Here is a 14,411-nt window from a genome sequence, read left to right on the forward strand (position 1 = left end):
AGTGAGTTGGTTAAGTTGACAATTAATAAACACGTGAAAGTGGAATATATAGTTTGATAGTCAAGATCTTACCACTTAAAATTAATAACAGTAACATATACTCTTAGAGAATTTACCTCTCTGTAAAGCTACTGAACAAATTGTAGTTTTTATTTATAAACATACTCTAATCCAGAAAGATTCGTTTACGTTCTCTTAAACAATTTATAGCCGCTACATGGATATCGCTCATAAGCTTCACTACCGAGGGAAATTGAAGGAAGATACAATAAGCGACAAAACTATCATTGATGAGCTTCAATCTTTACAAAAAAAGTTTTTTGTTTTACTATTCGAAATCCTTCTACGGTATTAACAATTCATTGTTTTCATAAGTTATCCTCAACTCATTACTGAAAATGCGAATACTTTCTTTCGGTTGTGAATCTTTTGTATTAATCGAATGAAACCTTTTATGAAAACAACCTGGTCTACAACAATAATTGAGTAAAATAGAGAAATAGTTATTAATTTATATAAAATTATTTAATAATTTAATAATGAATCTTGCAATAGATTACAAACTTTCTGCTTATCACGTTTTGAGACATAGTAGTATCTCTAACTAAAACAAAAAATTTATGACGTTCTAAACAAGAAAGTAGATTTTCTTCCTGTCAATGACGTGCATTAAGCACAATCACAAAAGTAAGCGTTACGCAAACTAAAAGCTATCTACTAGGCAGTGACGATGCGGAATACCGCTAAATCCGAAGAAGCTAACCTCAAAACCAGACGTCTTGAAAATAATTGTGAGTAAAATATTACAATTTTTTGTTAATCATAATCTTTAATCTTATAATATAATGTTTATAATAATTTTGAAAGGATCTGTTAACGATTTTAATGCACCGTTTACGAGGTAGTAATGACATGTTTACTACTGTAATAACTACTTAAGATACTTAACTTATTTACTGTTTGTTCATTGTATAAAAAGTCAATTACATCAAGTGAATTTGATTAGAAAAATAGTCACATTACAATATCTTGGGCCCAAAATATTGTAATGTGATCCAAATTTATTTTTATAATTTTTAGCATTTGTATGTAAGTTGTTCTGTTTAAAATCTTATCACTTTTCTGATTCATTTTGTTTTTTTTTTCTAATTAAAGTTGATCTCAAGTTTGCATTTAATTTTAATAGACGTTACTGAAAATTTTATATGTTTATTGGTAAATTAATGAAGTTATTTTATTCTAAACCTAAAAAAGTGACAAAACATTTTCGTGTTTTACCTCGTTTTTCTTAAAACCTAAGTGAGATAGAGGTGTGGGACCACTTTTATTCAATTTCTTAGTTTAAAAATCATAAGCACCATATTTATCACTTGATTGTACCCCAGGAATTCTAGTGTGGTTTAATTTTACAAAGGGAGAAGAAAGCAGAGTCAAATGTTTTGCAAACAGAAACTTTCTAACGAACCATTTTCTGATGTATGTTTATGTGAATTCTTTTTCTTACTTTGGCAATAGAATCATCTCTCGAGAGATTGCTGTGCAATTTGGAATCACTCTATATTACTTACTCAACAAGAAATTACTCTTAACTGTTAATTGCAGAATGTAAATGCAAAATTACTTAAACTTTTTGATCTCCATATATTCAGAATATCAACAAAAATACATTTTCATGAGGTAGATAGAGTTACTTGTCTCATTCCAAATTCAGCAAAAGTTTGTGAAATTCATCTTTCCATCATCTCTTTTTCATATAGCTAAAATTCATATATAATGAGTGTAATTTTCTCCAAAATGGGCTGTTTGTTGTATTAAAAAAAATGAGGATTTGCTCTGAAACTGACTATTGCTAGAGGTCTTCAATTTCATTTTTAGTTGCACTGCCCTGCAGTAATTATAGCTTCAAAATCTATGTTGTTATTTTTCCATATTTATTGGTATTTGCTTTTATTATGTGTACAGTTTCTGTGTGTAGTAATGATTATTTATATCGTATTGATGTACAAGTTTGTGAATAGACAGTTTCATAATATAATGTGATTACATCCATCTTTGTAAGTATATTTTAAGTGTAATTTTGTAGTGAGTTTTAACTTTGTAATTATCTGTAATACTTTTAGTTGTCTTACTTAAATACTTTTTTGATGAAGTTAATCCTACTCCTTGGTTAAACAGGATAAAAAAGAGACTTAGAAACATTAAAATATAGTATAAATATCTCTAAATTTGAGTGGTATTTGCTGCTGGGCCTCAAATCTACTTAATTGTGCTTATTAGATCATTTAAGTGTAGTGTATTGTATTCTCCAGAAGTAACATTTTAATTTTTATAAGTTTTAAAAATATAATGGAATGGGATGTCTTTCTTATAAAATATATAGATTGTTATAGATCAATTTAGGCAATCAAAAAGAAATGAATAACTATAGAATATTTTATGAAATTAAATTCTCCAGGCTGTGTAATATTCTTACAATCTCTATTATAAAACATAGAGGTTCAAGGTGTACTTAACAGATTTATTATTAGTAGGTGCAAAGATATTTAAAACTATGGAAGAGAGAAAATCTGTGTTATTTAAACCCAGATTCAAAACATTGCAGTACTTTATAATCAGTTTTAAAGCATTTTAATGCCATTACTGTAGACGTAAAACTGCTGAATACTTAAATTCAGTTCAGTCTAGCAGCAGCAAATTGTGACAATACATAAAAGTTTAATATCAGATTTTGATCACCTCAGGCTGACAGATGTTCTGAATGTTTACGTTTCAGTAAATAGATAAAGATGACAAATTTTGAGAACTGCATAATTTCTGAAAGGTTTAATAAATTGAAACCAAAGGTTTTATATGATATGGAAAAGGAGATGATAGCATCATTTACAGAAAAATCAAATTATTCCAGGTCAGTATTGTTACAAATACCAACAATTTCAGTACATTTTAACAATTATTATTGATGACTCAAAATGTTATCAAATGAAGGAGAATATGTTCATTTATCAGTTGAATGTGGCAAATTATAAAAAAGGTTCTAAATAGGTTGCTCCTGCAGCTTATGATTGCTCATTTCAATACAATAATCAAGATACTACTACAACTGTGCAGTTGACAGCCAGTAAAAAATGAAAATGTTAAATATTTTGAATACTCTTGTTCACGTTCAACCCTATTTTCACCTCCTTCATCTTACTATAAATGATCTTCCTCAAATAACAAAACATTCACTGTTACCATCATCGCAGATGATACCATTGGTTTGATATCAGAAGATATTGATCCAAGACTGCAGATTCGGAAAATTCTGCATTATCAGTTAGAAATATCATTCATTGGATGGATCAAACTATCTGATTATAAGTACGGTTAAAACTGTTTCAATGTACTTCTTTGTCAGGTAGATGTACCATTACTAATCATGTAGATAGTAATCCCAATGATGATAATAATATTTTTGTTATGCCCAAAGTGTAAACATTTTGGGAATTTTATTAGGTAATACAATTTTGGAGATAATCAAGTTGATTTAATTTACAACCAGATAAAACTGTATTATTGTTCTGTAATGTGTACTTGTCAGTTGCTAAGCTTGGTGTCTTCTGAAGAGGAGGAGCCTGTGGAGGGCTTGAAGGAGCTAATGACTCGATTAGGATTAGCTGTTTTGATGTTGAAAGAACATTATGGTTCAGGACTGGTGAAATATATTTCCAGTCATGAGAAGGAGTTGACTGCAATATACAACGGACTAAAACAGCTGTCGGAGGTGTTCCTACCACTAACCATGATCACACAAGCCACCCAGATGAACCTGCAAAGAGAATCAGATGTTGAGGAAATTTTGAGATGAGACCTAACCGATAAAGAACTTCTTGACGTACTCCCACAAAAGTTGCCATCTGAAGTAGTAAACAGAGTAAGACAGAATAAAGCTCTTGATGATGAAGAAAGGGATTCGTGACATTTTATTGACTTTGCAAACAAGCAGAGGGTGGAAGTTAACAACCCAAGGGCGCGAAGATTTAAAGCAGGCGACATTGCCAGAGATGTTTCCTCTCTCATGGAGGAAGAAGCGGAGTCAGCTCATCACAGCAATTTCAGGATTTACTGCATTACCAAAGTCATTAAGACGTGTATTGGAGAGATCAGTCTCACCGGTGTTTGTTCTGCTTGGAGGAGCAGTTGGCACGACTATTAGAAACATGTTAGTATACTTATGTAAGAACAGCGATGAACCAGCATCGGTGGTGATTTCAAGATCAGCTGAGACGTCCGGCCGTTCAAGTTCAAGGTCGGCCTCGGTTCGAAGGTCGACCCCTCCGGCTGAAGAAAGTGGAGTAGTCGTAGTAAGAGCTCAGGGTAAGTCCTACGCGGACTTACTAAAGACAATGAAAACATCTATAACCAAGGAAGAGGCTGGGGAGGTCCTTTCCTTAAGGAAGGGACGCAATGAAGAGCTCCAAGTCAGGAATAGGCTCGCAGAATGCGGAAAAGTTTAATGCAACTCTCTGAGATAAGAAGCGGATCTGAAGGTGGACTTGTGCACCAGAGGCGACAGGAGAGCGGTTTTCCATTTCAGAAACTTGGAACTACACACATCAGAGCAGGAGATAAACGAGGCAATTGCCGGCGTTGTCGGGAGTCATGAGAACTTCAGAATATCGTCAATAAGGAGAGGGTATGGCGATACACAGAACGTAACAGTCATCACGACACACAGGGCTGCAAATAAACTCATAGAGAAGAGGTAAGCAGTCGGGTGGGTACACTGCCGAGCTTATATCAGAGAAGAATCCATTCGCTGTTACAGATGTTGGGGCTCCGGGCACAGGAGCGTTGAGTATCGGAGTCCCAACAGAACGGAGCAGTGCTACAACTGTGGTGGTAAAGGTCACCAGATTAGGGAATGTCGTGAAGGAAAAACGTGTTTGGATTGTAATAGCGTTGATCACTGCACCGGAGGCATGCCGTGCGGCTCAACTAGAAATGATTAAGTTGGCCCTATCTAATGCCAATAGAAGTACTCTCTCCCACGACTTATTGGGAGAACTGGTGAGGGGTCTCGGCGTGGACATCCATATAACAACCGAACCTAACCGACATACAGTTGCCAGAAGAGAATGGTGCACAGATGCTGCAGGTGACTTCGCTATTCTGAATATTAGCGGACGGTGGGGCTAGCAGCCATTCCACAGAGAAGAAGGATTGATTAGTAGTGAAATTTCCAGATGTACCGCTGATTGGAGCCTATGTCAGCCGCCAGCTGTGAATTTCATGAGTTTGAGGCGTTCATGGGTAGACTCAATGATGTCATTGCCAGATCGCGTTCAGGAAGATCATCCTGATGGGCGACCTGAATTGCAAGGTTGTTATCGCCGGTAGCCCTTACACAAACCGTCACGGCGAGTTATTTCAGATATCATGATGGTGAATGGTCTTTACTGCTTAAATGACCACACATCTACCCTACCTATGCGGCGAGGGGACATACCTCGATTCTGGATTTAACCATAATGGACGGACGATGGGACCGCTCCAGGTATAACTGGAGAGTCCTGCAGGACGAATCAGCAAGTGATCACTTGGCCACACTGTTAGAAATCGAAGACCCGTCGTTTCGTTTGATAACCAGTCAGAAACCGCCAAGACTGACACGAAGGCAAGTTGCAACTTTCGTCGAAAATGTTACCATACAGATCAGAAATGGTAGAAATTTGTCGCCGTCGTCTCTCCAGGATTTGATAGTCCATGAGATTTCAAAGATTCCTAAGAGTAGTAATAGGTTTCACCCGGTATATTGATGGACCGTGCAAATAGCGCATATGCGAAGTGAACTTCAGAGTCTACGACGACGAAAACAACGGTTAAGGGTTGCAGGAGGGGATGCATACGAAGAAGATGCACAAAGATACGTAGTTGCACGACGCTTATTGAATTATGAAATCAAGCAGTCTAAGAAAAATAAATGGAGAGAACTCTGCGGAGAGCTAGATTCAGATCCGTGGGGGCGGGCCTATCAGATTGCTATGAAGCGATTTGACAGGCGGCTCCCCGTCCTCACGGAGGAGACTGCGAGACGCCAACTGATTAAATTGTTTCCTTGCGAAGATAACGATGCTATGGAATACATTGAGTGTGACAGAAAGCGCTTCACGCAAGATGAGGTGATGGCGGTCATCCTCAAACTGAAGGACAAAAAAGTCCAGGCCCGAACGGTATATCAGCCGCAGTGCTAAAGGGGCTAGTCAAGGAAGTCCCGTGGGAGATTACGGACATCGCCAATCACGGACTTGAGAACAGAACTTTTCCAGAGTGCTGGAAGAACTCAAGAGTGGTTTTTCTCTCTAAGCAAGGTGGATATGAAGCGAACCCGGATTATCGACCACTGTGCCTATTAAATAATTTCGGTAAGGCCGTTGAAAGGATTCTTGCGTGATGGACGAACTTAATGCGGGCACGGGCATCCATGCAAACCAGTTTGGCTTCTGGCCAGGATGTTTCACAATACAGGCAATACGAAAGGTAGTGGACTGGGCTGCTCTAGAGAGACAGGGTACCTGGTGCACAAGAAGAATGCCGATGCTAATCCTGTTGGACGTACATAATGCATTTCAATAACGTGGGAATCGATTATGGCAGCGCTGGCTGCGAAAGGGATCAATGCCTTCCTCAGGAGACATATTTCTGAGTACCTTTCCGACAGATGAGTTGATGCTGACGCCCAGAACGGAAGGCTGAGATTTCAGATCTTCGGTGACGTGCCGCAGCGGTTTGTCCTGGTGCCGTTGCTTTGGCCCTCGGTCTATGATGGGGACCTGCGGCTTCCTTTGCCGGCTGCAACTGAAACAGTGGCGTACGCAGATGACTTGGCCGTTCTGGTCAGTGGCAGGTCTGAGGTTGAGCTGGAAGAAAGGGGAAACACGGTTTTAAATGCGATTGGGGAATGGATGCGGGGAAACGGATTGGAGCTGTCACCACAGAAATAGTCAGGGGTTTATTAAAGCGTAAGCTGTCTTTCACTAAAGGAACTAGGACTAAATTTCGTTGTTGTGATCAACATGTTTGGTAGTATGTGTTTATTTTGCCTCGAATTATGAGACATTCATGAAATTGGCTCATAATAAGTAGAACTAGGCGCGGGGTTCGGTTAGCTAGTTCAGAGGGAGACGATGTAGGACATTCAAGATGTCCGGACGAGGCCTACAGCGAAGGCAATAAGCTGAGTTATCAAATCACCGATGCAAATGTCTACCGAGGCAATTGCATCGGTGGCATCCTATCGAGGCCAGGCTTAATACTATGAGATGTAAAAAGTCAGAGGGCGATAGACGACTCCCGTTAAAACCCAACAGGGCAAGGAACGGAGGAGTTGGTGTAGCGACCACAACGTCACTAGGCGGGTGTCTTCCCCTACGGGGTTGGGATGTCCCCACAGAAATGTGCATACATCACACTGTGGGCAGAAGAACAGTGGGTAGAATAAACCTCATGCTAGGCGATAAAATCATTGCTATAAAAGAGTCATGATAAAATACTTGGGGGTACAGATCGACAAACCATGTAAGTTTAGTCAACATGTAGTAGACAGTTGTACAAGGGCCGAAAAAACCTTGAAATCACTGAATGCATTGATCACTACTCAGTCGGTTCGAAAGGCATCCAAACGCCGATTAATCATCTCAACGATAACTTCAGCGTTGTTATATGCCGCCCCGGTTTGGGGTGGATCGATGAGGGTCATTAGGAACCGGGCACGTCTACAGAGGGTCCACAGGCAAACGTTGTTGGGTGTCACAGCGGGCTATAGAACTACGTTGTACAGTGCGGTGTGCCTGTTGGCGTCAGCTGTGCCAATTGACCTGCAAGTTACAGTGTGAGAGCTTTGCTATGATGGTGTGGGGAAGAGTGAGGCTAAGGCTAACATAATGGAAACATGGCGTTTTAATAGATTTGGCAGATGAGTCTTTCCGTACTACATGTTTTGCGACAGAAAGGACACAGCAGAGCACACCATATTTATGTGTGCAGAATGACATCTTTGACAGACCCAAGCAGGCATCGACAGATTAATACCCGAAAGCTTGGTGTCCTTCATGCTGCCCTCAGAAGAGAACTGGAGGGCCTTGGACACGTATGCTATGAAGGTGTTACGCGCTAAGGACGCTGAAGGGAGATGCCTTGTACTTTAGCATAGGGAAGGACGGACAGCCCCATCCGTGAGGGCCGGTATGTTTAGGTGTGCCGGTTCCGATGAGTGGGTGAGAACTCCGGGGCGAGCATAGGACAGGGGTAAAATTAATACCGAGACCCGGCCCTCATTCAGGGTCCGGGACCGACATAGTCGGGCGCGGTCACCTCGTGCGGCGGTTAGAGGCAGTTGTTAAGACTGAGATCCGACGGTCTCTGTGGGTTAAACGTCATAGTCGGGCCTGGTTACCCCTTCCCGGGGATTAGAGGCAGGCAAAATAAAGATCTGACCGGGGGGGCCGACCTGCTGTGTTGGATTTACTGCCAGTGGGTGTGAGGAGCTCCTTTAGAGTAAAAGAACACTTCCCTGGGCTGAGCTTTACTTAATTGTATGTCCAGCCCAGGGGAGTAGGGTAAAAAAAAAGCTTGTTATCACTATCTAATATTTATTATATCTATGTACATTCCTGTCTAAAATATAATTTTGTTGTTTTATCTTAGGGCTAATTGAAAAAGTCAAAAGTTTTGAGGATGTAAAGATTTAATGTAAACAGCTCTTAGTAAATTACCGAATTTAACATTTCCATTCATTTATATTCATAAAACTTTGTGAACACTGTAACTAACTATTGTTAAAAGTTATTGGTATTTAATGCCTACAAAAATGACAATAGTCAGCTGTAATTCACTAGTTAGCAGTAATTTTTGGATTACAATATATAACACTTTGGTTTATAAAAAGGGACCTTACTATGCTTTAGTTTCTAAATTTAATAAACTGTCTAATGAAAAAGATGTTACAACCAATTTATTTAAAATTAAAAGATCCCTTTTGCAGAAATTATATTTTTAATTTCTTAAATAATACTAATTAAATATAACTGAATTTCCTTCATATTTGGTGAATGTATATTTAAATACACACTCAAATATTTAGCATAAACATATTTTTTACTCAATTATTTATTAAATCATTGAAATTGCTGTTCTATTCTCTATAGATTTTATTTATTATCTTTACATAGCTGTCTTTATTATTATTTCATATAATTATTATTTTTATGTACTAATTTGGACTTAAACTATTTCTGTTTTTTATTCAAAGGTTTTGTACTTTGCAGTCCTGCACTAATCATAATTTTTCCACAGCTTCCCATGATCATGCCGGGCAAATGCTCAGTCAGTTCATTTTTGTTTTCTGTGGAAATAAGAAACTTATCTTTCCTGACATGTCTCATATAATGTAAAATTATGTAACACTTGAATAAAGTATTTGTTTGATTTTTATTTATTAAAAATAACTGCTTATTTATATTTTTGAACATAATTAAACATTTTAATTTTCTCTGTAGTTAAGAAGCAGTAAAAATTACAAATTATCTGTTGTAAGAAATTATTTGATGAAGAAGAGGTTGTCAAATAAAATATTTAAATTACCTATTTATACTGTTCCATAGATTATTTAGCTCACGTAAATAGAATTTTCCCATAAAATATTCTAATTATACACTCATTCAATCATACTGATTATTTGGCATATGTCATCACCGTTTCCATGTTTATATATATATATATTCGTTTGTTTGGCACTTTTTTGGTCGGAGAATATTCAATAAGAAATAAAATCTAATTATACTTTGTTTCTTGACAAACAATTTATGTTACCACACAAGAAACATGTTAAAATTTAAATTGAAATAGATTATGTGAAATATAATTTTCTTTTATAATAATAATTTATTATCGAAGACCAACTATTACAATTAGAAATGATGTCATGAATAAATAAAAAAATTAAAAGTACAATAATAATACTGAATTAACCGTTTTAAATTTGCTGCGCTATATATAAAGAAAAAAAAATCTAGAAAGAGAATATATAATCTCTTCAATTAACATTTGACTTTTAGTAAAAAAATCATTCAAATATTTAGCAACTGAGTAATATGGCGAGTTAAAAGTACTTCAATTTTTTAAAAAATTTTATCTTTCCTTGTAACAAGTTTTCAAGTTTTATTATTATGTAATTTAACTACTCGTGGTATAGAATTAATTTTTGTTCTTTTCAAATATATACATGCATACGTATTTTAAATTTTATTAATTTAAACCACCTAGCACAGAATAATGAGATAAGACATATTTTACCTTAATTTTATCATTACATCATGTTCATGGTTTATTTTAGTATTTTTAATTTTTAATGTGCAGTATAATTAAATATTTAAATCATGATTGTGGATGTGGAATCCTGTGAAAGTACTTTCATGATAGAATTAAGGTGTAAGATATGTCTTATCTCAGTATTTTGTACTAGGTGGTTTATATTAACGGAATTTAAAATATAATTTAACAGTACAGAGAAATAGTATGAATCTTAAAAATATTAATTTCAGTAATTATACTTATGTTTAAAAAATTAATTATATATATGGTATATGAAATATAAACCACCAAAACACAGTGATTAGGTAAGCTAAACTTACCATATTAATTCCCACTAATTGTTTTTCACAGTATTCTGCATCTTTGTTAGTATTGAATTTTATAACTACATTAAAATTTATTCTTTTTCTGTACTGGAATTTTACATATGTATATATGTATTCATAATGCATTTCAAAATTTCAAAACAGAAAACAATTTAGAACAAAATGACTAATTATTAAAAGAATGTATGTTAATGTCGTTATAGAATTTAATACCAACTGAAGATGTGGGATACTGCGAAAATCGATAATTGGAAATTAATATGGTAAGTTTAACTTACCTAATTACTGTATTTTGGTGGTTTATATTTCATATAATATTAAATTTTATTAACACAATGGTCAATATGTTAATGAATTATTTGAATTTTCAAAAAATTACAAAAAGTACAGTACTATATGTGTGGCTAGCCACATAATAAAAACTTTTTAATTTTATATTTTTTAATATTTATTACTACATGTTTTTATATTTTATAATTGTAATGGTTTGAATTTAAGGTGTAATTTGGAAGATAAAGTTTAACCGATGATGAAGGAAAACCTCGAAAGTGCTACTAGAAAAAAGTAATCATGAGGTAAGAAGCAATATCGAATTCTGTACTCATGGTGGTAAACGGTTTTTATACTTTCGTCTTTGATATATATATATATATATAATATATAAATTTAACAGTACTGAATCATGAATTTGAGTAATGAATCATGGCTTACAGTGGTGCATCAGTGAAACTCCCTTAGTTATTTTCAGAGCTTTATTTTGTATTAAAGAGATTAATTTGGTACCTGGAGCATTATCCCAGAGCTTAATACCTTTAATTCATAAGGGAATGGGTTTTGTTGTGTTATTCAGGACAATTTTTGTAAGTCTTTGAAGTAGAATTGATATGAGATTTCTGTAAACAAAAATATCAGTGTGCATATCCCAGTTTAATAACATCAAGAATAACAAGCAATATGACATCTTCTGGTCTACCCGAAAAACGAAAACTGAAAATTAGTTTTTCAGTTTTAGATAAGTTTAGGAAAATGCTAATTAAAAGAAACCAGTCCGCTGTAGCACCAAAGATGGAGCTTGAGCTAAGGAATAATTAACTCAAGTCATTCATTGTATTATTATATTTGTTTACAGCATTGAGTTTGTCAGAAATCCACAAGTAATAATATGTCTTAAGTAACTTTACTATGCTAAATAAACTGTGAAGATAGAACTATGAATTGGGCGGCTTGTAGCTAAAATTATTGGTGGTGCTGCTTCACAAAATTTTTTTCTGGGCCTTTGCTCAAGGCCATGGTTAAAGATTTTTATAAAATAAAAGAACTGAAAAAAAAATCTAATAGAATAGCTGGAAGCAGGATAATAATCCAATTCTATACTTTATCACATTCAAGAATATGGTATACAGTTTAACCGAATAAATAATAAAATGTCAATACAGATAAAATGTTTAGTATTATTAGATAATACCTTAATAAAATGTTAACATAAAAACACTATAATCCAATGGTGCTTAATTTAAATTTCTATGTACACAGAAACAAATGCATAATTAGTCTTTACTAATTACCTTCTTTTTTGCCCTTGCAGCGTGTTTTTGGACAGATCTGGCAATTTAAGAGCCCTTTCTTTCTGCCATCTTCTAATCACTACTGAAAAAAAACAACTTTCATTTTCTTTCCTCTGACTAAACTAGAAAAGGGAACAAACAAGGCATGTTCCATACACACGCAGAGTAAAAAAAAAACTACCTGCCACCACCATGCCAGGGTTGGCACTGCAGGAGCGACAGTGCTCTCTCTCCCTAGCAGCCTTGCATGCAGCTTCCTATGTGCGCATGCACACAACAGCCAAACATGCTGGAACTGGAATTAAAGAAAAAAGGTCTCATTATATTAAATGTTATTGATAATATCAAGTGGAAATAGGGGGTGCTGCAGTTCCCCAGTGCCTATACGCGAGCCGCCACTGGAACTATGGTAAATGTATTATTCAGTTCAAAGAATATGTGCTGATAATCTGCTGTTGCTTACCTTCTTACTGGAGCACCTTAATTCTTTCTTACTAATTTTAGGTTGGGGATTATCTAAAAGTAATTACTAAAATGACAGAAAAATCAAGTTTGTAGTAAAACATGCTTTCACTATATGTAGGTTATCTGCAATTTCAAATTTTAGACTTGTGGGTCTCCTGTTATCTGTTAATATATAAATAAATCGATTAATGTATTATTGTTAGTAATATCTTTGAACAAAATAAATGATATTTTTGTATTGTATGTTGTAAAATAATTTATTTTTATACGGTCAGAGTAAAATAGATAAATTATACTCTATTCCGTTTACTAATTCTTACCATAATTTTCATAAATATTAGGATGCAATGTCGCTTATATTCTTGATTTTCTGTAATCTTTGGAGTTACTTTTAGATAATCCGCAACCTAGAATTTGTAAGAAAGAATTATGGTGTTCTAGTAAGAAGATAAGCAGGAGATTATCAGCCCACATTTTTGGTAGAATACACAGTAAACTGATAATCATACATAAATTATTTGTTTAAAAACAAATGTATAATATTAATCAAAATCTGTAAATATTGTGCTTAGTAAGACGTTTAACAAAATAATTAAATAAGTTTTTTACTAAAAAAGATATTAAAGTAAGCTAAATGTTCCTGTTCCATTAGTTCCTAAAATTTGTATAGTTTTAAATTCAAATAATCTTTACCTTCATTAGTGTTATGTAAATTATCATTTTTTATCAGTGTAAATTTTTATACAGCATAGTATGATCCATCCACCTTACGAGAAAATCCAGCATTTGTCTGTGAAATATGATTTCCTCCTATTCCTAGTTTAACACTGTGTATGCTCGGTCTGCATGCATTAAAACTTCCATTAAAAGTTTGTGTTATTTTTTCCTTTGGTTCTATCACTTCTGTTGTACTCCTAAATTAAAAAAAAAAAGGTTTTCTTGTTTATTTTTCAACTGGTACTTTCTTATTCTAAATTTTAATTATATTATATTTACAGCAGTATTAACTTATTTTGTATTTACAGAGTAGCTGAAAATTCCATGCGGAATTTTTGTTGGTATTATTTTTGAAAACATAGTGACATATGAAAATATCAGATTTTCACTTCACATGAACTGAAGAATGTAAGTATGATTTTAAAAATATTTTGTATAATTTAATTGATTTTAATGAAAATTATTGCTTTTATGATTATGAAGGTTGTTTTTATTAAGTGTACTAAATCAGTCATGTAAGTTAACTGTTTTTAAATGTAAATAAAGCAAATTAATATCTTATATTAATTTGCTTAATTCTTAATTAAGCAAATAATAATTAATTCTTAATTAACTATTTCATTTTATACCATATGATGAGTTTACATCTGCTTATGACTTAAGTTTTATTGTTGCACTCAATAGAAAATAACAAAATTTACCATTTGGTGGTATAAGAGAAGTCTAACCATAAATTATACTATGAAATTAATGACAGAATTTGCAATGAACAGAAACCTGACTGCTGTGTAATTTTTCGTAGTTCCTTGAATATCAGTGAAAAATTTACTTCCCATAGCAAAACCTTTTTTAAAAAAGTAAAAGTAAAAGGAAAATTATGTAATGAAGTAATCTTTATTCTTATAAGGAAATTCTCATATCACTTCAACTGTATATGAAAATTGTTACACATGTGTAGCTTGTTTAACAATACACCTTAAAATGTACA

Source organism: Lycorma delicatula, chromosome 4, assembly GCF_047948215.1.
Source record: "Lycorma delicatula isolate Av1 chromosome 4, ASM4794821v1, whole genome shotgun sequence".
Lineage (NCBI taxonomy): Eukaryota > Metazoa > Arthropoda > Insecta > Hemiptera > Fulgoridae > Lycorma > Lycorma delicatula.